This window comes from Pleurodeles waltl, chromosome 3_1 (genome assembly GCF_031143425.1).
Source record: "Pleurodeles waltl isolate 20211129_DDA chromosome 3_1, aPleWal1.hap1.20221129, whole genome shotgun sequence".
Taxonomy (NCBI): Eukaryota; Metazoa; Chordata; class Amphibia; order Caudata; family Salamandridae; genus Pleurodeles; species Pleurodeles waltl.
In genome coordinates, this window is record NC_090440.1 from 1,559,586,172 (window position 1) to 1,559,612,096 (window position 25,925).

Below are 25,925 nucleotides of genomic sequence, written 5' to 3' on the forward strand. Positions count from 1 at the left end.
GATTAATAATAATATATTATGCAAATCAGTATTAGATATCCATCATGTTCTTTTCATGGGCAATGACGTCGAGGGAGGTGAATGGCAGTATTACTGTGTATCACAAAGGTCATTCCTGAAGAGTAAAGCAATCTTTGTCTTTGAAATTGTATTTTTCAAACATGAATGAACCGTTTAAGGACGAAGAAATAAACTTGTTGATGACAGGGATGTACTGAGGGATTTAGGAGAGAGAAGGATAGGGAAACCTTTCAGAACAGAGTGATTGGGGTACTCAGTTTGAGACATGGAAAGTATGTGGAAGGTACATATTTTTTATATTAAATGCAAACTTTACCCATCAACATGAACAGAAAACACTGACATCAAGTCTGAATCTTTTACATTTTAAAATAGTCACTTAAATATTTGGGCCTTGTGTGATCATGTACTTTCCTACTGAATTATATCTACTTAATATTCAAAAGTAGGGTGCGTTATTATATACTTGTTAGGCTATATATAATATGATAAGTGAGACTGGTGGAATCTTTGCAGGCTCCAAATTCTATGTAACCTACCCTCTACAGACATATGGACCCCTGCAGGCAGCGATTCTTTTGGTGCCAAAGGGTTCCAGAAGAGAGACAGAATTCCGTGAGATTCCTAAGGAGACACATTGCTCACTAACGGCAAGGAGAAATGATTCATTAACACGTTGACATTTCATCAAATAAAATGTAAAAACGTAGGTACTGCCATTTGGAACAAATTGTGAATAACTATGCAACTATGGCGGCGAAAGAATGGGTATTTGAAAGAGGACGGCAGCAGACCTCTTTTACAAGCCAATTTATAATCCTCTGATGGGAACACTTTGACTGTTTTTTAAACAAAATGGAATTGTGTGTCGACTTTATTAAAAGAAAGAGCATTGACAAAGGCATCGAGTCCACCATCACGATTCACAGACATTGTGGCACCCAAAGTCATGTGAGCTGTTTTCTGGAAAGTTTGGGTTATTTGTGAAGCGGGGGCTGAGATAAAGGGGTGTTGAAATTTAGAGCATTTCCAATGTTAATTCCAATCGGAAAAATTTAACAGGGATAGCGCCAAAACCGCTGTATGGAATTACACCAAATTTGACAGAAAGGTACCTCTTGGTCCAGAAAGAGCTTTTTTTGTAATTTGGTGTAGATCCGTTCAGTAGTTTTAGAGATATTAAGGGAAATCCACATTTGTATATCTAGGGATGCAAAGGATTTGTGACCCCCTCCCGATCTCGTGCTGAGATCTGATTGGCTGACAACACTTCAACAAGCATGTGTTGTCAGCCATGTTGGGACTCGACTTCAGGCGAGTCCCACAAAAAAAGTAAAAAATAAAGAAAATGGGGCAGGGTACAGACACCCTGATACCTTAGCTCTGGTGGTGGGGTCCCAGAGTGGGGTATAGGGGAATTATTAAAATTTGTGCCTAGCTTCACATAGGATCCGCGAATCCGGACTGCCCGGCCCCCGCTCGTAGCCCCAGGCACCACTACCTTCCTGGGGCTTTATTTAAATTATGTGCCTGCAGCCCTGGAAACCACCACCTCCCAGGGCAAAATGCTTTTAATGTGTGGGGAAGCCCAATGGCCTCCCCTACAACCCCGGGGACTATCACCTCCCTGGGGCAATTAATTAAATTTGTGTGTGGGGGCTGTCGCACCCCCTCCCTGCACCACAGGAACCAACACCTCCCGGGGCATTGTAGAAATTGGGTGTGGGTGCACTCAGGCCCCCCACAGCCCCGGGTACCACCACCTGCCAGGGGCCATTAATGAAGAAGGTGCAGGAGCCTGCTGACCCCCTGCAGCCCCAGAGATCACCACCTCCCCAGGGCAAATACAAAAAAATGTAAAGGGGGTGCCTTTTGGACTCCCAAGCCCTGGGGAACACCACCTCCCTGGCTATTTCCCCAATCGAGGGGGGCTACCTCCCAGGCCCGGCTCCTGCTATGTCCTGGGGTGCCCACCGCCAGAACAAAGGTGTTTGCTGTGGCTTGGCCGCAGCATTGAAGCTGCAGCCAAGCCACAGCAAACACTCCTCTTTCTGACAGCAGGACTTTTCAAGTGGGTCCCGCTCTCAGAAAGTGGAGCTTAAATCTCTGTTCCCTGCATTCAGGTATGCATGCAGGGAACAGAGATTAAAGGTTTGCTTCAGCAACTTCTTCTTAAAGCAGCTCCTTGGTTCCTGAAGAAATGGGACCACAGGGGAGGCCTGGAGGCTTCTCCCATGGTCCCAGATAGCCCTAGGTGCTCTGTAAAAAATGAATATTAAAACAAAAAAAACATGTAGGGACCGTGGGGTGCCCTTGAGGGCTCCCCTGCAGTCCCAGATAGCTCATAAAAAAGCAGAATTAAAAAAAAGAGTAGCTCAGTGCGAAGATCACAGATCTTCACACTGAGCATTGAGGGTTTGAGACCACCTGTACCCGGTTCCCTTTTTTTTTAACCACAGATGTTTAAGGCTCATGCAAGAACCATAGAAATTCACTGAAAATAATAAAGATTACAGTGACGTTCTAGTTAGGAAATAGAATGATGGGTGTGCAGGGAGCTCTGCTCCGCTAACAGAGGTAATGGAGTTTTTGGAACTCTGTGCTGCACTTGGAGTGCAGAATAAGTCCCAAATAAAATCTGCTAGCCACGCCAGCAGAGTGGAGCTCCCGGTGCATGCTTCAGCCCAGTATGAGGTGCACAGTACAAGCACAGACAATCCATAACTGGGCTGCAGCATGCACCGCAGCACAGAGGGAGGCAGCTGTTGCAGGGAGAGACTCATCGCCATCAGAGGATAAGGAGAGGAAGAACCCCAGGAAGATCCAGGTAAGTCCTCGTCTCTTTTCTTGTTGTTTGTGCACACTGTCACACAAAAAAGGAGTGAAATGGCAGCTTTCACTGCCTACAACCCTGGCCTGAATTCAGGCAAGGTAAGTAGGCAATGAAAGCTGCTATTTCAGGCCTCTTGTGCACTGGCCTGCCCGTGTGCACTGCATTTTGGTCAGGCCAGTGCACAACAGTCCTGTCAGCATTCACTGCCTATGGCCCTGTCCTGGCCAGGGCTATAGGCAGCTAAAGAAATCTGCCATTTCAGGTCTCTTGTGCACTGACCTGCCCCATGTGCAGTGCACACGGGATAGGCTGGTGCACTAGAGGCCTGAAACAGCAGCTTTCAATGCCTACTGACCTCTTGAATGTACCCAATCTCGGAAGCACTAACCAGGGTCAGGCCTGGCTCACCAGGCCGACCCTTCTTAGCACTTCCGAGACTGGACGTATTCAGATCTCCAAGGATCACGGAATTCCGCCTCCGTGGAATTCCACAGAGGTTTTTTTTTCAACACCATGGAACTCCACTTAGGCCTAAAAAGAATTTTAAAAAACATAGAAATTAACTTAAAAAAAACAAAGGTTATAGGGATGTTATAGTTAGGCTCAAATTTTAAATGTACAAATTCATAGAACTTTATGAGTTATAGTTACTTCAAGTAACTATAACTCGTGCCCTAAGGTAACAATAACTCACGCCCTCACCACACACTGCTAATTAACCCACAAATTACAGCACTCATGACATCTTTGATAACATCATTGATAATATGAATGTAATATTTGCAGTAAAAGTTTTTACCACAAAACTGTGCATGGCAGAGGTGCGAGTTATAGTTACCTTAGGGCATGAGTTATAGTTACTTGAGGTAATTCTAACTATAACTGGTGAATTTCTATGGTTTTGTTCTTATAACATGTGAGCCTAACTATAACGTCCCTAAAACCTTTGTTTTTTTAAGTGAATAGCTATGTTTTTTTAAAATTCTATTATTCTATTTCCTAACTGTAACATCCCTGTAACCTAAACAGACCCACTACCCAGGGAGGGTGGAGCGTCAACTGGCAGAGCACACCGACAATAATGTCAAATCAAGGAAAGAAATACGCTGACTCAGGAAGATGGTAGCAGGGATTTACTCCAAAAGCCATGCGTTTCGACGTACTCCGCAGCCTTGATCACAAGAAGTGAATCACTGTTACCATCTTCTTGATTCAACAAATTCTATCTGACAACAATCAGTTTCAATTATGCAACATAAAAGATATTGGCAATTATCCATTTCTGAAATTAGTGATAGCATTTAATTCTCAAGAGATTATCGTCCTTCATAAATTTGTAATTATTAGGAGTGGCCAAGATGGCAGATATCCAGGAACAGGGACCTGAGACAGATGAGTTACCAATTATTATTATGTTAAAATTAAAGATTGTCTGTTTATTTCACCTATTAGTGGTTCTTTAAAAGCCAGTTCTAAAATTGGGCAAGCATCTTAAAAGATCTGATTTACCTATCATCAGGAATTGCATAGATCCATTTTGCATTTAAATCCCCACTTTTGATACAACACTGCTGTGAGAATAAGTTTACAAGTCAGATACCAATTATCGAAAGCTTCCCAAATGAGACACGTAAACTGAGATCTGTTGCAATTGGGTTCCACACATTTAGTACGCCCATTTTGTTTTCTTTTTTAAATCACCCAGTTTTGGACTTTTTACTGTGGGTGAGTCTCGCTACATGTGTCCCACTCATGGTAATCACATGTCAAATGGACTTTGCATGGTTACACTTGAACATGTATGCACACACGTGTGCACACGTGTAAGTGCTGAACATGTGATACTACTGTCATGCACAGCCTGGCATTTGCACATAGGTGAACTGGTGCAGATGGGACTGCTAGATTAGCTAGTGACTTGAGGTAGGGCTTATAATACTAGTGCACACTCATAGTGAATGTCTGAGTGATTTACTGTTTTGTCTCTAGTAACACTTTATTATTCACGTAGGGAAACTACCTTGGAGAGCAGTTTTGCTTCCCTTTAGCCTACAAAGCTTAGTGACATATGTCAATGGAGTAGAACCTGTGTGAGAAAACCAAATCAGAGAGTTCCAAGAGGATATGTGTATAACTTATGGGTCATCCAGGATTGGCATATTTCTCTGGTTCAGCTCAGGATCAGAGCCCAGGCATTTGTCGCCCTGCTTTGCCTATTAAAGACTCTGCCACAGTTGACCCCAGGACCAGTGAGCCTGCCCCCTTGCACTCCCTGAGAACCAGTTTTGGGGGGATCCCTGGGCTTCTGTGCCCAGAGACAAAGGTCAGGAGGAGAGCTTGTACAGGGAGCCACTGGAACCAGATCCCTGCAAAGTACACCACTTTGGAGATGAGGAGATCTGCTAAAACTGCACCTACTAGAGCTCCCCACCAGGAGTAAAATGAGCCCAAGAGCATCCAAACAGCCCAATGGGACCTGAGCTATGGTTATTTAAAAGTTAGAAAACTTTGATCTTTTCTTCAAAAATTACCTCACAGATGGGGTTTATTTATTGCTTTTTTTGCCCCGGGGAGGGAGAATGTGTGAAGCCCACTTTCCTTAACTTTAACCACTTCCAGAGGGGCCCCATCTTCCCAGGGCCATTGTACAGAGAAGGTGAGCACTGTTGCACTCCCCTCACCTCTGGTGGGTCTGCCCCTTGCTCTCCGTGCCTGGGTCCGCCACCACTATAAGCACATACCATGCTTGCATGGAGTTGGTAGGGGAGGAAAGAGCTGCCGACTCTCATTTCAGCCGGAGAAAGACTACCACGTGAAAGCCGGCAGGCCAGCCAGCGGTAGGTTCCCTGGGCTTCCTCCAAAGTTGCAGGCAAGCAAAGGTGCTCTGGTGAAACCAGTTACCCCAAGATTAAAAACAAACTGAAAAAGAAAAAAGGAAAACATAAAGAAAAGCTCTGTGGCTCTCCCCAGAACATTTGGAGTGACACAGATAAATTATTGACTGTGCCTAGCTTGAGCACCTCATAATGCAGGTCTTTCTAATTTGCATATTTTGTTTTGCCTGTTCGTGGACCCAAAATGGCAGGGTGCCGCCAAGGTTAACAAGAAAGAGAGGGGGAGTCTGTGGGAAGCCAGGAGCTCCCCCAATAGAATTTTAAAGGTACTGACCCTATGTTTCTAGGTTCAAGGAATTCATGGCCCTCTGGGACTGTCACATAGTTCTTTAAAGCACTCTTCAGGTTGGAAATGTTCTTCTACAGTTGAAAGGGCAGCGTTCTCTGGAGGCTAATTTGTTTTAATATGGTCTAGAGGTGTACGAGGAAGGTACACAGTGTTTGGTGCTCTCTATATGGTTATATTTTATGTGGCCAGAAAGTGGTATTTTCTAGGAGCTGTTTGTATGATTGCATTTTTTATTGCTTGAAAGTATATAGCAAGCACTGGCATGGGCAATAGGTCTCTCCATTGGAACCTCATAAGTGTTTAGCCACATCAAGCCTACTTATCAAATATTAATGTGAATGGTACAATATTAACACAGTGTGTTTTGTTTAGGTACATCTTTCTGCATTTGCTCATTAACACTATATATAGAAATTGTATCACATTTATTACATGATACCCTTACTGGACACTGAGTTTAGAGCCACCACTCTCCCTACTCTTGTCGCCATTCACCTACTTTTCTGCCCATCTGCTTCCCTTATACCAAAAATAGGAAAGCGGTGAGCAGGCCTAGACATTCATAGGGACAGCCAGACCAGAGCTGACCCAGGATCTGGTTTGGCTCTTGAGCCAAAGCACGAGCCGAGCCATCCAAAAATTACCTGGAAACAATGAAGCAGAAAGCTGGCCCCCGTCTACAAGAACGAGGGGGCAGTGCACAAAGAATTCAACCTCAAAATGTTGCACCCCCCCAAAGCTGTCCATGGCCGGCGGTGTTTATGAGTCAGGGATCCTGAATTTAAAGTGCTCAATGTAACTTTTTGTTTTCAAAGTATTTACAGATAAGAGCTAAAATGCTGCTTTTGGCGATTTGCCGGATGGCAACCCCAGTACTAAAACAAACCAATTTGCAAATATATTCCAACTTGCATTCGCACATTTCATTCTGAAATTATTTGTAATGCTAATTCTGGTTTAGAGAATCAGCCCCCTAAATTGGGTGAGGGGTGGGTGTATAACACATATTTATTTTTGTCATTCCATGATTACGTCGGTGCTGCATGTGTGTGCCCTAAGACAATATTCTTATGGCTATAACCTACTCCAGAATGGCACCACATCTTTCTCCGCACCCAACTGACTGTTTTAGGGGGGGAGTTTAAAGTAGTGCTATGCAATGCAACCGAATATTTGCGTGTGCATTCACTCTTGACAGGCAAGCCCAGTTAATTATTGACAATACCTTATTGAAGTACAATTTATCAGTAGCGTGACTCTAACTGAAAGCTGATAAGGATGATTTATTGCCAATACTAAGGATGCAACTTGGAGTAAGGACTGAAAATAGGCCAGAGCCCCTAACATATTTGTCCTTTACTATCTAATAAGAGAGCTCAAATGCCCCACATTAACCAATATGGCAGATTTGAAAACCTGTCATGGTCCACTGTATTGCTGTTAACCAGATGCACAATGGGCCTGCAAACCTCTGAGGGATGATTTGTATGTATCACAGAGACGATTCAAGACATGGGCAAAGTGGCATCTGTCCCGGGGCCTCAACCTTCCAGGGGAGGCCCTGATAGAGCCAGCTCTGTTCTGCTGAGTCCTGCCTTGATGACTTGAAGTAACTCTTCAACAGATTGGTTTAAATACCATTTGCCAATAATGTATTCTTAATGTGGGTGTTTTGTGAGTCTATTATACACATTTGCAGAGAAATGTTGTGTTGATGTTTGATGCAACCTCCATAAATAAGTTCCTTTTAGATCAAAACCGGACCTCACATATGAGAACATTGAGGGTGTCACAGACACAGAGCACTTCACTTGTAAGCAGTTGGACAGTAAGTAGTTCTACCCAGAGTCCAGGATAGTAACCTGACGCTGTAGTTCAATGTTGTTCCCCTATTCAACGTCGACAGCAGTGGCCCTAGTGCCACAGCCACTTGTATCAAAGAAGGGATACAAATACCCACCCTTCAGTCCTGTCCCCCGAGAGATGGTCCCGGTTGGTCATTTTAAGCATCTGGGAAGGGACATACGTATCAAAGCAGTGCACATCAGTGGAGCGTAAGGTACCTCACATTTGATTCACCTGGATCCATACACAGCTTTCTGCAGGCAAGCAGTACAAGTGTGGGCAGTGAGTGCTAAGGGAGACATGCTCCGCAGTCAGACACCACATGTTTCAACAGTGACAAAGTGCATGGAAGGCCTCTCATAGCCTGCTTCTAAATGCAGAGTGCACATGTGCCCTACAGTAGGATGCACATATAGTTTTAAGACTACCAGCCAAGAAAAGTGGGTGCTCATTAAACCCACAGGGGAAGGACTGTGCTGCCTTCCCAGTGCAGGTAGTGAAAGTTGGGGTGAGGGGTACCCCGGACTGCATGGAGTCTGCATTTGGAAAGTTGAAGTTGACTGGCTCATGCTGGAGAGCTCTGAGTTGTTCCGATCACCCCCTTGCTCCATGCCATCTCAAAGCAATTGCTATTAGATATGCGCTACCAGCCTTGGTTCCTGGATCTGCCACTCCAACTGCCTGAGCTCTACAACTATCACTATTATGTGAGCCAAGGCCTGACTCGCATGACCAGCTTCACACTCTGTAACTGCTAGGACCCCAGCCATAATAGTAAAAGGGAATGCTTGTGGTCTCCCTATACCAGATGCAAACCAAGCGGGGAAGATTCAGATTAGACATATTTGTTGAAGGAGAGAGTACGTTCTTACGGGCTAAACCGGAAAACAGTAATTTAGGTGCAAAAATAATGTCTGGTGCCTAACAAATAAGATAACCCCCCTCATTTTGACCCACACTCAACATAGCAGGACATTTGCAAAGCCTGAACCTCTGCCGAGCATTTTTTCATATGGTGCAGGAGCTGCAAGGATACTGTTTCTGTCTGTATTTGGGAGTGCAAGAGTTACACAAAGGGAGGGGGTAGAAAAAATAGTACCTGCATCGTAATGGACTGGCACTAATCAAGTGGCATTATTCTGTACTTGGCTGGTGCTCCTCAGCTAGTTACAGAAGTGACGTATCAGCTGGGTGAACCTATTGGGATTCAGCAAAGAAGAGAGACACTGTAGTCAACCTATGGTAGCAGCAGGCGGGATCAAAGTCCTTTTACAGAATACAGCATGTCTCAAAGACAGTGGATGTGTGCTGCCTAGACTCTACCTAAAAAGCACAAAGACTCATGTTTTGTGATGCATGTTTTGTTCATTTTAAAATGCTTTATTGACATAATAATGTTGACAGTGATTATCAATCAAGGTAAATATGCTTTGTTAACATTATTAAGTGCACTTACACATGGGCATTATTGATGATTGCATTTACATACAAAACGATGGTGTTTTTAACATGTTGTTTGTTGATCCTGAACCTTTCACCGAGCCAATAGCCTTACCTTTTATGTTTGTATGAATCTTTGTGGGGGGAGTCAAATTTGATGACACAATATCATCTATGGTATTTTCCATATGCCTAAAGTATATATTTGGAAATGAATACATAGTATCCAGCAGTGTGTGGGATAAATGCACTTTTCTTTTTCTGTAGAAAAAGCACTGACTGAACAAACATTAATTGTGTATTACCAGCGAATGAAGATTACTAGCTCACTTCGCATACCCCGGGTTAGGCCTTGGACTGTTCTGTATCGCTACCCTGACATAGCCAAGAACTAAAATGGGGTGCTTAGTTCCCAATAAGGGTAAATTGCAGACCTATTACTTGGACAGGCCTCACGTCCTGCACAACTAATAACTCGATATCCTACACAATCTGGTTATTGTAGCAATTAATTATCACAAAAGTAAAACTACTACATACTGCAAATCCCTCATTCATTTATGCGTGGGCATCCCAGATTTTTTTAAACTTTTTTGTCTTGATCCCAATTTTGTTGGCTTTAGGAATCTGTACACTTTCTCACTGTTAAATAGTAGTAAAGTGCTTATGTCTTTTCTCTAAAACATGTGATTTACATTGGAACTGGAGATTTGGCCTGTCTAACTTCCCTATATAAATCCATTGTAAATGGTGCCTAAATTTCACAGATGGCATGAAAAAGTGAAATGTTGTATGTGGACTGCAGTGTATAATTACACCCCATACATATCAATAGATTTTGGTCCAAAACATATATAAAGAAATATAGAGACATTTTAATATAAAATTCATCAATATATAGTCTAGGTATAGGCACAACATACATGGGTATGTCTAAACGTGTCTATTATTAAATGCATATATATATATACATATATATATATATATATATATATATATATATATATATACTGGATGCATAGATAGGAATGTATTCCATGTACATAAAAAAATAATAAGAATAATGTTTAAATATGTGTGTACGCTGAATATATTAGTATACACGTAGTTAGATATAGATGTGTGAGTTAGATTGAATACATGTGTATATGTACTTTATTTTACTTATAACAAAAGAGGAAAAACATGAATCTATATATAACAATTAATGTATGTATTTGGCATTATGTACAGCCAGGACATATTGTTTGGGGTAAGGGCTAAAGGTTCTCTAGTTTATTTTACTCTTAGGACTAGTAAGCCCATCCTCCTGCAGCACAAACCCTTTGACGGCCAATATACAGCACCACATTATAGAGCAAAGAAGGGAATTGTCTGCAGTTGAGATAATATTTGTGTCCATATGTTAACCCTGTTTGAACTTGTATTCATGGTTCATTAATGCAAAGCGTTTATTATTAGGGTGATCACTGTACATAAATGTTGTAAGCTCAAATTACACTACTGACAGTGGTTCCAGTAAACACACGTTTACACATGTTTACAAAGTTTAACAATATAAGGCAACGTACAATGTTCCCTAAATGATCTCTGTTTAGATGCAAATGTAAGGAGAAGTTAAAAAGCAAGATTGATGATTCTTTGCTTTTAAAATAAAATGTTCACAAAAAATTCAACTAGAAAAAAATGTTTTGCTAAACTACTGCAAAATTGTAGGTACCATTTCTTTCAAGCATCATTTAGTAAAATGTGTTGATGCATGCTAGTATTTCCAAAAAAGGATTCCCAATGGAATGTCAGTGTAACCACTTTCAACAAGACTATGGGAAACATGAAAATAATGAAGCATTGGCAAATCCAATAGGTCAGGCAGTGCTGGTCAGTCTTTTGGTTTTGTCAATGTGTGTGTTGTTTTGACATGGCTTTTTGTACAACTTTATTGTTACTGGAGCTGCTTGGCCCTCACCATTGTAACAAATATTAGAAAAAAGCTAACTTTTTTTTTAATCTCAAAAAGCACACATTGCCACAGTAGTTACTGACACTGAACAAAACTACTTTGTGTGCTGAAATCCTCCTTCTGAAACAGTAGATTAAGATGATCATTCACAGTGATACCAGCCCATGAATAGAGAGAGAGACAGAGAGAGATACAGAGAGAGAGAGAGAGAGATTGAGACAGAGAGAGAGAGAGAAAGGGAGAGAGAAAGAGAGAGAGAGAGAGAGAGAGAGAGAGAGAGAGAGAGAGAGAGAGAGAGAGAGAGAGACAGAATTTCAATAAAAACAAAAGGCCTTGTTTAACGCCAGGCCTAATTAGGGGCCTAATGCCTACTGAAAGTCACAAAAGTGCACCCATGGAATATCTCTTTGCATTAGTACAGATTTATGCCTACAGAAGACCAGGAAATTGGACTCCTAGAAAATATTTGTGAACTGTATATTAGAACAAGCAAATATGCATGTGTAGAATCGCTTGTGTGAAAGTCTTTTGGGCGTTTTCAAATTCAATTTCCCTCCAACCACTTTTTTCCACATCCTGGAAGCTGTTTTACTTCTGACCCTTGTAAGGAGTACATTTCCAACCTTTCTTGGTATGGCAAATGATTAGAGAAGAGCTAACCCTTAAAACATGCAAGTTAGTAGCCTAACACATACTCAAAAGGGCATTCCAACCCTGAAACTATTGCCTACCGCCACCTCCAGCTCCAGTATGTAGATATGCGGAAAGGTGGCAAAATAAGGATGTTAGCTACTATTTAAGCCCTACTATAGTATTATCGCTGGTATAATCAGAGAGGCTATTATCAGAGCTCCTATATGATGAGATTGCTGCCACAATTTGTAGCCGTGCTACGTGACACCAAAGGGACAAGTCGATTTCTTTTACAGGACAAGAAGATTTAAGAAGCAGCCTGTCCCATCGACAAGTATATATTTTGTAAAAATGACACCTCTGAATGTATTTCATAGAACATAATAAATACATCTTATTGTGTGACCTATAGGTGGAGGAAGAGTATAAATGGCTTTAGACATCTTCCCATGGAAACACATATATGTCACAGTAGGTAAATCTGAATATAGGAAAGGTACCCTTATGAATATTACAATATATTCAGATATAAAATACAAATCCATCTCTCGCTCTCTCCACATATCTATCTATCTTTCTATCTATCTATCTATATACATTATATAGTGGCACTTTCCACTAGGTAATTATAGTTTGGACCATGATTCTGTAGAAAAAGCAGCATTTGACTTGCCTATATCTTTGGCACCGTTTGACGAATCTTCATGAAATTTTGAATAAAAGTGTGCTGGTAACTCTTGCGCTGCATGGGAAGTTTTGGGGTGATCCTTTAAGTGGGGCCTGGGAAAATGGGGGAACAAAAATCATTTGTTTCCCATGTTGTTAGAAATGGGGTCTTTGGTTGGCAGTCAGGTTACCCCCTATCCAAGCAAGGACCCTCACTCTATTCAGGGTAAGTCACACACAATCCAAATGATCCTGTGCCCACCCTTTGGTACCTTGGCACTGAGCAGCTAGGCTTAACTTAGAAGGCAATGTGTAAAGTATTTGTGCAATAAATCATACAATAACACCATATAGCACCACAAAAACACACCACACAGTGTTTAGAAAAATACATGATATTTATCTGGATATTTGCAGGTCAAAAACGATCAAAGATGCAATATGAAAATGTAAAGATATCACTGAAAAGTGATCTAAAGTGTCTTAAGTCTTTTAAAAGCAAACAAAGTCTCTTTCAAGCACTTAGTACCTGGTTTGAGTGAAAAATCTCTGCAAAGGGCCGCAGAGGAGGAGATGCGTGGAAAAATGGTGTGTGCGTCGGTTTCGCCCCTTCACACATGGTCTGTGTGTGGAATTCAGGGCTTGTTGGCAAGCTCTGCGTCGTTCTGGTGGGCGATGCAGGGAAATTTCTCCCTCACGGCAGGCGCGGCGTTGATTTCCCCTCTGGGAGTCGGGCGGCGTCGTACCAGGTCGGCTGTGCATCGATCTGGTGGGCCATGCGTCGAAGTTACGGTCGCACCGCAGGCGCTGCGTTGATCTTTTCCTTGCAAAGTCGAGCGGTGTCGTCCCGGGTCGGCGTGCGGTGAATTTTTCACCGCGGAGCAAGCTGTGCGTCTAATTTTTCGCCGCACAAGGAGTCCAGTTGCAAGAGAGAAGTCTTTTTGGTCCTGAGACTTCAGGGAACAGGAGACAAGCTCTATCCAAGCCCTTGGAGAGCACTTCTTCACCACAGCCAGGGAACAGCAAGGCAGCAGGGCAATAGCAAGGCAGCAGTCCTTCAGAGTAAGCAGTCAGGTGAGTCCTTTGGGCAGCCAGGCAGTTCTTGGCAGGATGCAGGTTCTGGTTACAAGTTTCTTCTCCAGGAAGTGTCTGAGGTGGTTGGGCAGAGGCCCTGTTTTATACCCAAATGTGCCTTTGAAGTGGGGGAGACTTCAAAGAGTGGCTTAGAAGTGCACCAGGTCCCCTTTCCGTTCAATCCTGTCTGCCAGGGTCCCAGTAGGGGGTGTGGCAGTCCTTTGTGTGAGAGCAGGCCCTCCACCCTCCCAGCCCAGGAAGACCCATTCAAAATGCAGACGTATGCAAGTGAGGCTGAGTACCCTGTGTTTGGGGTGTGTCTGAGTGAATGCACAAGGAGCTGTCAACTAAACCCAGCCAGACGTGGATTGTAAGGCACATCAAAATTTAAGTGCAGAGAAATGCTCACTTTCTAAAAGTGGCATTTCTACAATAGTAATATTAAATCCAACTTCACCAGTCAGCAGGATTTTATATTACCATTCTGGCCATACTAAATAAGACCTTCCTACTCAGATCAGCAGCTACCACTTCAATAATGTATGAGGGCAGCCCCAATGTTGGCCTATGAAGGGAGCAGGCCTCACAGTAGTGTAAAAACGAATTTAGGAGTTTTACACTACCAGGACATGTAAACTACACAGGTACCTGTCCTGCCTTTTACCCACACAGCACCCTGCTTTAGGGGTTACCTAGGGCACACCTTAGGGGTGACTTACATGTAGGAAAAGGGGAGTTTTAGACTTGGCAAGTACTTTAAATGCCAAGTCGAAGTGGCAGGGAAACTGCACACACAAGCCTTGCAATGGCAGGCCTGAGACAAGGTTAAGGGGCTACTTAAGTGGGTAGCACAACCAGTGCTGCATGCCTATTAGTAGCATTTAATCTACAGGCCCTGGGCACATCCAGTGCACATTACTATGGACTTATAAGTAAATTAAATAGTCCAATTGGGTATGATCCAATGTTACCATGTTTAAAGGGAGAGAGCATATGCACTTTAGCACTGGTTAGCAGTGGTAAAGTGCGCAGAGTCTAAAAACCAGCAAAAACAGTGTCCAAAAAGAGGAGGGAGGCAGGCAAAACATTAGGGGTGACCACCCTAAGGCTGTCAGGTCTAACGCATGTTAATTCCCATAGGAGCTTTGAACACAACTACAGTCCAAACTGCTGGACGGAATTACACTAAATTCGATAAAAAGCTAGATTTTGTTTTTCAGATTGTGCTTTTGGTTATTTGGTGTAAATCCGTTCAGTAACTTTCGAGATATTTGTATATCTAGGGATGCGTATCCTCCCTGAGGGATTTGTGAATAATGACGAGTTCTGGTAGAGAGCTGCAGAGCTCTGATTGGCTGTCAACACTTCAAATTTGGAAGTGTTGACAGCCATCTTGTGATGTGGCTTCCCCAGAAAAAATGATTTAAAAAAATGAAAAGGGGCAGGGTAGGGACTTAGCTCTGGTGCTGGGGTTCCCGAGGGACCCCGCTAGGGCAAAAAAGCACTTTTTAAAAATAATTTGCAACAAATTTGTGACAATGTCGTAAATTCATGGCAAAAAAAAAAAAAAAGCAAGTGTAATCTCCCATGCTGGTTTTTAATGAAGCACCCAGGTGAGCCAGGTCCTGGGGGGAAGGTCAAAAAGAAGGAGGGACACACAGAGCCCACCGCCTCTGGGTTTGATAACGCTCCAGGGACCACCACCTCCCCAGGGCTTTAATGAAAATAGGTGCGGAGGCCAGGCAGCTCTAATCACAGCCCGGTGACTGCCACCTCCTGGGGCTTTAATCTTGCTTACGGGGGCAGCCGCATGGCCCTCCTGCAGCTCCTGGAACTGCCACCTCCCAGGGGCTTTACTTATACTTAATGGGGGCCGTGGGCCACCCCTGCAGCCCCAGGGACCGCCACCTTCCTGTGGCTAGTTTGCGTTGGAGCAGGGCAGTGCAGTTCCCATCGAGCAACCAATGATGGCCCTGGGCTGGCTCCTGCTACGTCCCGGGGTGCCCACCCCCAGGACATAGATGTTTGCTTTTGCTTGGTGGAAGTTGACAGCTCCCATTATGCAAAGGCAACAAAATTCTCCTTTCTACAAGTGAGAGCTATCAAACAGCTCTCACTTGCAGAAAGCAGAGTTTTCATCTGTTTCCCTGCACGCAAATATGCATGCAGAAAAACAGATGAATGCATTGCATCCTCAAGCTAGGAGCTGCTATTTAACCCCTTCACTGCTAAGTCTTTTTTTCTCTCCTGTGCTAAGCCATTTTATGGCTATTTGGGATAGTTTGTTCATAGGCCCCATAACCTTTTGTCCACATAAGCTATCCACGCCAAATTTGCATCCTTTTTATCCAAAATACTTGAGATTCTAAGGTTACCCAGTGTTTGAGGATTCCCCTGGTGGGGACCAGGAAATTAGCCAAAAATATAGCAAAAAAGTGCTGCAGAAGTAAGCATCTGTTTCTTCCCTGCAAATGGCATCAAAAATGGGTTTGCAGTGCTAACATCACCATCTTGAGAGGAGTACCATTAGAAAGGGCAGATACTCCCCTTTCCAACAATAAATCTGTCACCTGCCTCAGTGTTCAGGGGGCTGAGATAGCCCCCCTCAGCACAGAGTCCATGAAAAGTGAAATGAGCTGATCGGCTCATTTCACTTTTGTTTTCATTGAAATGACCTCAATTCAATGAAAACAAAGAAAAAGCCTCCCAAGGCTGCTTTTTGGACAAGGCAATCACTCTGGTGCCCGCACCAGAGGTATTTCCTGCTCATGTACAGAGCTGTCCTCAGCACACTGTCACCGAGCACCCCTGGCTGTCCTCAGCATGAAAAGGGTTCAAGCAGCTCCCTGTTTGTAGGTGCAATACCGGCTCCTGCAGGTCATGGGTAGCCGGCTAGGACCACGGGGGCCTTGAGACTCCCCCCAAGGTCCTGTCACTCTCTCTTTCTCTCTTCCATCCCTTAATGGGATGGAAAAGAGAGATAGATTGTGTTTGAAATGCTCACTCCAAGCAATGACTTCAAAACATCAAACTAGCAAAATGTTTGGCGCAAATCTTATACTTACCTTTCGATGGACAGCAGGCAAGGGTCACTTCTGGCCTAATGGCAAAGTTCTTGGACTGTAAGTAGTTTGGTAGCTCATAACAGTGTGTCTGTTTATTTTCTAGTGTTTTGAATGTCAAACATTCATAGTGATTGAAATTTGAAGTCTATATCCCTCAAAATCTGTGGGTTGAATGTTACAGCTAAGTCTGGACACTGAACAGTATAGAGTCACCTCTGGCCTAGTGGTTATTTTCTCAGACATGCACACTGAAGGTTAAGGGTTCCAATGTAAGTGATTCTGTGGTTGTTTCCTGCTTTTGTTTCTTTTGACTATAAATATTTAAGTTACATACTTAAAGGTGATTTCACTCTTTTTAATTGACAAAAACACTTTTCTTTTCAATTTGTCCGCAAATATCTCATTCTAATTATATAATTTATCTAAGCCAAAAAAAACTCTATCCGTCTATCTCTCTCAATTCCTCCCTGTGAAATATTTCTCTAAATCATTCCCTCTCTCTCTCAATCTCTCACTTTCTCTCTCTCTCTTGCTTTCTCTCTCATGGTCTAGGCCCTGTGGCCAACCGCTGTCGCATACGGCTGAATGCCGTGCACTGCAGGGGTTGGATTAACATATAGCAATGAAAATTACTTTACTTTAAAAAACACATAGAAATTCACCAAAAAAGACAAAGGTTACAGGGTCGTTATAGCTAGGCTCACATTTTAAATGTACAAAACCATAGAGGCGAGGGCGTGAGCTGTAGTTACTTTGTGGCACAAGTTATAGTTACTTGAGATAACTCTAACACGTGAATTTCTATGGCTTTTTTAGGTTTAAAATGTGAGCCTATCTATCGCGTTCCTGTAACCTTTTTTTTTTTTTTTTTTTTTAAACTGTGTCATTCAATCAAAAAAAACATAACACCTTTTGACTTTTCTCTTAACCTGAATGGCCACCTAATTTAAAAAACTTCTCTCCACAACATTTTCTTTGTAACTGTTTGCAAGTCAGATCACCTCCTACTGAGTGTAATCTCACCACTTCACATACTTGAACAGGTATTTGACATTATGGTCTGCTTCTATAAAGTTTCTTGGCACGCCAGATTTTCAATCTATCATATGAATGAGGAAAAATTATAATATTACTTGTTTAGGGTCAGGGCAAAAAGTCAATGCCATAAAAATTGTTCCAAATGCCAATGGGCACATTGTATTGGTATATGATTTCTCATTAAACAATTGCAAAGTATGGGTAAGGCAGTGCTTCATTTGAGCTTTTTGTTTCCGGTGCGGGCACTGGCACTTATTTTTAAGGCTGGTGCTTAGTTTTATGTCTCAAACATTTACTGCGAGCAAAAGACACGTGGGAAAGACGGAGGAAGAGAAAAACGAAAAAGCTTCAGAAAGGGGAAAAGCAGGAATCTGACAGAGTGAGCTGAAGGGGCAGGGAGTGGCTGTAAATGGACTGAAGAGGCCCGAGGTGGCTTCAGTATTACGCTGCCTCAGTATTATGTGCTCGCACTTTTAATTGCAGCAGCTGCATGTTTGAGGAGCGCTTTGAGCACCGGCACCTTTTTATTCACAAATTAAGCACTGGGTTAAGGGTATATTAGTCGGGAAGGAAACTGAATTTAATGGTAAATTTGTGAACTGGTTCATATTTTCATTTAATTTTTTGAAGTGGTGCATCTGAATAGTTGAGTAGCGCGTGTGGCACAAACGACAGTGACAACCGGGAGAAAGGATTCCAAAGACTCTAAAGCCCTGATTCATACTTTTTTTGTGCCACATTTGCGTCATTCTTTGACGCAAAAGCGACGTAAACTTACAAAACACAATAGTATTTTGTAAGTTTGCGCTGCTTTTGCGGCCCAAAATGTCGCCAATGTGGCGTAACAAAAGTATAAATCAGGGCCTAAGACTGTACACGAGAGCAAAAGAACAAGGAGTCTAAAAAACATATACTGCACACACACAACTACATCAGTTCTGTGAAGGTGCTTACAACTACTTGAATACATGCTATCATGTGATAGATCCAGGGTTCGTCAATGATTTGGGTTTGGCAGTGCAGCGCTAAGAAGGTAGCAATCAGTGAAGCCCACATTAGGAATGGGCAATCACACATACTGATTTCAGTCTTGCACTACAATGTATGGCCCAGCTGATATATACATAACTTGTTCATTTTGCCATGGCTGTACGTGAACGTGAGGCACACATACTGCATCATACTCAATGTTATTCTACTTGCTGTATTGTCAAAACACCACATCAATTAGGGAACAAGAAGCTCTACTAGTAACAGGGTTTGTGTGCAGCATTTTCTCTCATTTGCACATGTAACCTACTGGTCCATGGCTCCCACATTTCACAGTTCCACACGTCGGTACGATGTATTCTGTTGTATATATCCCTGAATTTGTAGTGAGATAAATAGGACTACAAGCATCAGAATACAAAGAGAAAAAAAATGGTCTAGGTCACCTACTTACCTATAGAACTGGAAAACGTGAGAAATCGTCGTTAAAAAGCACCTTGATTCCTGCCGCGCAAAACTTGTCAGAATTTATGAGTAGTAGAGGTTTATTGCAACTTATAGCTGTAAGTTGATGATAGAGCATGGCGTGTTTTGCTGCCCGGAGAAGCATATTAATTTATAAATAATAATTATTCCCATTCCTCTTCTTAAGTGTTTATTTTGAGGTTAACCAAGTAAAATACAGACAGATTGGCAAAAAAAGGATGAAAAAAATAACTTCTGAAAAGTAAGAGAACATCTGAAGAATTTCCTTACAGTGACATGTCAGATTTTTGAAGGGAGACAAGAATAGCCTTACTCAAATGAAAGATTTTACTGATGCGAAGGGGTGTTTAAATTGACATTGGTAATGAATATGAAGGAGTACATCAGTATTTGTATGCTTTGCACGTAGTTAATCGTGGACTTCTATTTATAAACCTCACAAAGAAACAGACCATTGCAAGATTTCCTTGTTATCCCCCTTTCCCTTTCATCAGTCTGTGGATCTGATGATTAGCTTGGAGAATTAAATCTATCCCAAAAAGGTAACGTTGTGACACCTTTAATGCATATGTTCATGAAAAATCCTCTAGCCTGAGCCCCTAAAATACTGCCTCTTGGGTTTTATCGCCTGCAGTTAAAAGCTATATTCTAGTAATTCCCTTGCTGTAGCACAGCTTTGACTCCAGGTGTTCACGCACCAATCTGGACAATATGTTACTTGGTGTATTGGGGCAGACTTTGGGTACTGTAGTTGCAGGGATCATCATTCAAAGGCCATGGTGGGACTGGACTTTAATCTTATTTTAAAAACAACAAGGCGATAGAAAGATTGCTTGAATTAACCCAAGCAACTAGCGATCGCTTGAGGCCACATTCCTGACCACTGTTTTTCACCCACTCTCCAACTTAGTTCAGAGACATAGGCAATGCAAGTTAGCCTTAGTCCTTCTCCAACGGTAACAGTCCAGCCCAAACTGCAAGGCTAGGGCCCCTCCAGATGGGAGGACAAACAATCCCAGGCCAGTTTTGACCTACTTAGGCACAGCTTGTGTTCGATGGCACAGTGCACGCTGGACTGGGTCCTATGGAAGTTTTTGCAGTATGTCCCCTAAGTGTCACAGGTATATCCAGACGTGGGTCCTGTGCTCATTATGCCAGAGGTCTCACTGGGGATTCCGAAATAGTTTGAAACTGACCTGGGGTTGATTCTGATACAATCTGGAGGGCAGCATCAGGCTGTGGTTTCCAGAGGTTTACGTCTGGACACCTATTGGAATGGTAATGATGTTCCAGAGTATTACAACTGGAAACGAAGTAGCATGGTCAACTGCAACAAGGATATGTATGTGATGACGCACAAAAAGAGGGTTCGACATATATTCATGTACACTGTGTAACCGACATATATATTGAAGTGTGATTTTAAGTAAAAGAAATAATGTACGAGGCAAATGTATGCCATGATTTCTTGTTTGAAAACTGTTTTGCTTAGCTTAAATTAGGCTTTGGCCTAGTTGCTTGGTTTCAAATTCTAACTGCGTGATTCTTTTTTTCCTTGAATTAATGAAATATATTCTTGATTGAAGTTGTATTTTTCCAGTAGAAACTGGCTGGTACACTTATCTCCAAGGTTTCGTGCTAGGCCGGTTACATCCCCTTTGATACAAGGTCAGTCTCTGCAGGTGCGGACAATGAAGGTACAGATAGTAAAATAATTGGCAAACCATGATACAATTTGTGTTCCAAGGCGCCAAGGACAGTGTATGCATAAATGGGCGCTAGTAAAAGACAATTTTGATTGGACAATTTGAAGCCAACCTATGAACCCTCCAATGGAAGACCCTACAGAATTTGGAATATTTCTTACTTAAACCCACCGGACAAAGAGAAGTCAGCCATTTTCCTCGATGCCAGTTTGAAGCCTGATGCCAGACTCCATTTTGGACGACACCCTGATGCCCTTTTCTCTATCTGAGAGAAAGAGACTTTAAGAATTCTCACCCTAGAGACTTTAACTTTGATTTGCCCCGTCTTGCCCATGCAGTAACTTTGCCCTATTCTCCTTGCCGTTGCAAGGAAGCTTGCCCTTAACTTTGCCCCTTTGAAATTTGCCCCATGCTGATCAACCGGTACCTGAAGGACGAAGACTTTTCTTGAATGCTGATTGTATTTGGTAAATATGAAAGGATAAATGTATTATGCATTGTGTTTTTTTTTTCCTTTTAGGTACCAACTGCTATTTTGATAGGATCCTAGCTAGAACTTTTCCAAATTTGTGTTGACTAAATTCGTTTTGCATGAAGTCCCACATGCCAATGCTAATTAGAGGTTAGTCGAGGTATTCATTCAATGTACCATGAAGAATTGAAATCTTGTTATGCTGACCGAATGTATGCAATTATTCAAATACAGTTAGTCACATTGGTGATTTGCATTGCTATAACAGAGTGTATCATTATTCAGATTTTACGTAGATTGCGTTTCTTCCGCCGTTATGGACAGATAGTAATGTTCATATACATATATCAATTGGTTTTGAGACACATATATATCGTGCTAGCTTTGTTAATATAGGGAAATAAATTCACGAACTTTTAATAAACTGGTGTGGTTATTCATGACTGAAAGGTCATGGTGCGCAGAAATATCAACTGTTATTGATTTCTGATGTGTTATATTGATCTATTAATTGAGTATTGATTATCGATTACAACAGTTATTGATTATTGATTTGAGTGACTCGACTATTGAGGATGAGGAGAGCCCGACTCGGTTAAAAGATTTACCGACCTCCAACGTTTCCAGGTACAGGTAATTTATAAGGGCTGGACGCGTTATCAGTAGATGGTAGCAGAGATTGATGGTTTAGCCCTTTGGGACCCCATCCGAACAATAGACAGAGTCAGGTTAGAATTTTCTTTGATAAAACAAGTTGGAGAGATGATGATGCCCTAAGTCCCCGATGACTTTCCCGGGATCTCGGAGCTTGCGAATGAGGAACATGCAGGTATGAGAACGGTCTCAGCGTTTCTAGTGACGGTATGAGTGAAGTTAGGGTTTCGCGCTTGCACAGCTTATCGCCGCAGATTAATTGAGAAGTTTGTGAGGATTTTAAGGGGGGTTAAAAGATATTAGAGGAGTGTTACTCCAAAGGTGTGAGAGTAGGGAAGTCGTCGAACTTCACATGTGTGTGGCGCTTTGAGCAGAAAAAATTGTCCACGTGGTTGTTGATGTTGAGACGGGCCCTGCGAGGTCAAGAGACTCCGGAGTATGTTGAAAAGTGTATGTGACACTTGTTTGATGTTGTGATCTGGTCGGTTTAATAGGTTGATCGGGCGTGGTCAACAAGTCGGTATGAATGTTGCAGAGTGAAAGAAAACTTCGACTTTGAGATTTGACGAATTCTAAAGTGCACTAGAATAGTTCATTGATCAGTTGAGAGTAAAGTTTGCGGGTCAAATTTTGCTTGCGAAAGTGGGAAACCGAGAAAGATGGAATAACTGCCGAGGCTAGTGAAAAATCCCTAAGGTTTCTGAAGCGGTTGTGTTACCCTTCCTGTAGTAAACCAACAGATCTGTTTTATTCTTTTGGTTAAGTGCTCGCGTTATATTGCAGAAATTAGTTTATGAGTGAAGCCGAATGAAAAGAGGACAAGCCGCAGGACTTTGTCAGCCGCAGTGTGTGAGTGTGACGTCACTAGGAGCCGCGCTGGGATAGGTCGGTTGGTGAGAAGGGTCGCGCACGGATTGGACGCAGTCCGTGAAGTGCAATTGGAAGGGGAAAGGCAAGCGAAGAGTATTCCGGGAATTAAAGTCACTTATTGATTACATATTGTCCGAAAAACAAAAGACGGAAGGATGAAATTTTTCAAAGCATTTAAGAGTGCCATGAGGGGAGATGTTTATATTAAAGCAAATGTAGGAGAAGAAACACCGCCTGAGGGTACACCAGCTTACATCGTCATTGAAGAAAAGGGTGTAGCGCCGTGTCTTTGGCTAAAGCAATGGTGCAAATTAACAGAAAAACATGGAAGTGTAGCGTTCCCTATCCACGGGTCGTTTAACCTAAGGGTTTTAGAAAATCTGAGGTTTGCGCTATACGACATGAAAGTACCCCCAAGGCCAGCACAGTTTGAGGCATTGGCAATTTGGGAGCTAATAGCTAGAAATCAACAACAAAAGAAATTTGAGACAAGAATAAGGAAAGTAGAAAAGACCCTAGCGGATGCTAGATGGGACAGCACACAAAAGGTTTGGAGATCAGACGTATTGCAGGGAATTAAATTGTTTCCAGCGATTGCCGAGGAAGAGGAGACGGAAGGAAGGAAAGCCACCTGTAAGACAAACAGGAGTCAGTCCAGGGAAGGAGAGAGCAATAGAAACTCGAAAAGGGGAGACGAGTCAGATGATGAGGAGTTCATTATACAATTACTGAATGATCGCCCACCACCATATGTGGAAAGCGAAAAAGGCTCAAGCATTAGTACTGCCCCTCCAGAACCAATACAGGGTAATGTGACGCCAAATTTGAGAAGATCTCAGAGGCCGAGCAGTTCTGACATGCCTTTCTCACCATGAATACCACGGGTTCAGAGGATGTACCCAGACGTGCCAACATTGAAACCTGCTGATAACTATCAGCCACAGGTTCAAAGGCACTATTGCGATGAGCCTAATGTGGGAATGACTTCCGATTCAATGGCGCAGGGAGGACAAAACTATCAGAGACCGACATTGATTCAAGCTGAATCAACACAGTTCTCGATGCCCCAAAAGCAGACACCAGAAGTGCGAGTGGTAGAAAGCCAGTTAGGTATGCCAGCAATGATGAACCACAATGTGGGGATTAACATGCCACAGAATTCGGGGAACAGACAGAATCCAGATGCAATATCTCTACCTATCACTGTAGGTCCACCAGTACCACTGTTCATACAGGCAAATTCAAGCACCAGCGACCAAGGGTTAATGATACAGAATGGGACAGGGAGAAGATGCATAGAAACCACTCCAGAGTCAACTCCGATAGCGGCACTGCCAAATGGATCTGGGTCCTTGTCGGAGTTTAGTCCAATTCCAATTTGTGCTCCGTCAACCGTGGTAAGGTCACATCCACCACTATTAGTACCGTTAACCTCACAGACTGAAACATTACAGAAACCGTCGATGGCAGTTGATGTAACTGCTACATTGATGGGACTGAACGCGCAACAGTTGACACAATGGTTCAACAGCCAGAACTCCCCACAGAGTACATCAAGCGGGAAGGGAGAAGAATACCTGAATAAAATAAGGTTGGGTATGGAGGCAGACGAACTGGTAGAGGGAACAATGGGTTTGAACAGATTAGAATCATACACAGAGGAAGAACTAAGATACATGTGCCCTAGGATTACAAGAGAAGTGAGCAACATACATAAGAAGTTACAAGAAATTGCAGACAGAAACGAGATCGATATAGGTAAGACCAAACACCTGAGCAGAAGTTACAGGTTAGACTTTGAGACAAAAGATTTTGAACACATGAGATCGGCAGGGATGAAAACACACCTTAAAGAGATACTGCAGAGTGCACAGGTTTGGAGATGTTTAGACAAGTGGGAAAGCAGGTGGGTCAAGAAAAAGGATAAAAAGAAGGAAAACACTTCAGAACGAAGTGAGAAAAAACAACAGAATGACGATCTGATAACCATGTTACCAATGAGAGAGACAGCAGGGGGAAAACTTGTGCATGTACCATGGCACAGGTGCGATATTCAATCCTTTACGGATGACTTTCCCAAATTGAGAGAGAAGCCGATAGAGTGGTATCAACAAACGGATAGATTTGTGAAACTCGCGAAGTGTCTCTGGGAAGACCTGAATACCTTATTTGAAATTGCGGTTCCGGCTGATTTGTGGGAAGATTGTAAAAGGGCTGTAGGTTGGCCGACGAGTGAACCAGAGAGAGATAGGGACACAGGTGCGCCATCACCTATGGTAATGAGTTTGTACCACAAGGTGATCGAGCACTTGAAAACCAAGGTTGCGTCGAAAAATGTGGATTGTCAAAGGATTGACAGGACCGCTCAAGAGGTTAAAGAATCTATACACGCGTATTATGAGAGGTTGTTGAAAGCGTTTAAAAATTACAGTGGCACGGAAACGATTGAACCAAAAGACATGCTCCATTTTGTGTTCAGGTTTGTGGAAGGGCTGAGACCCGAAATTAGCCAGATGATTAAATCGCATTTGATTTGTTGGCAGTCAAAGTCGATCGATGAAGTGTTGAATTATGCAAAATACTGCAGTGATGAGATTGAGACAAAGCAGAAAAGATTGAAGGAAAAGGTGATGGTGATGCAGCTCAGAGCAGCTCAGACAGGTTTACAAGGTTTGCAAGGGTTTCAACAACAGATGCCGCAGCAGCAGCAACAGGGAAATGTTATGTTTCAGCCACAGATGAGAGGCAGAGGTCGAGGAGGTTTTGTGAATAATGGTCCAGATTTGAATACCGTTATGATTCCAAATGGTATACAGGCAATGAAGAAGGTGATGCCATGTCACACGTGCGGAATTGTCGGGCATTGGAAACGGGAGTGCCCAATGATGGTGCAAGAAGGTGTAGGTCAGCAAAACAATGATGTCAATGCATTTCAGACTATGAGAGGACCGAAACTGAGAGGTCCGAATCCAAATTTTCAAAACAATAT

The 25,925-nt window shown here is 42.7% G+C and overlaps 1 long non-coding RNA gene across 2 annotated transcripts in view; it reads right to left on the reverse strand.

Annotated features, from left to right (window-relative positions):
• The window catches only part of LOC138285347 (uncharacterized), a 261,363-nt gene that overhangs the window by 12,932 nt on the left and 222,506 nt on the right, over positions 1-25,925 (reverse strand). The window contains exon 5 of one of the 2 annotated variants that reach the window (XR_011201570.1): positions 9,014-9,079. The exons of the other annotated variant lie outside the window; for it this stretch is intronic. This is a non-coding gene — a long non-coding RNA (uncharacterized lncRNA). Of the gene's footprint in view, positions 1-9,013; positions 9,080-25,925 lie in introns of those variants that run through there. 2 annotated transcript variants of the gene reach the window in all.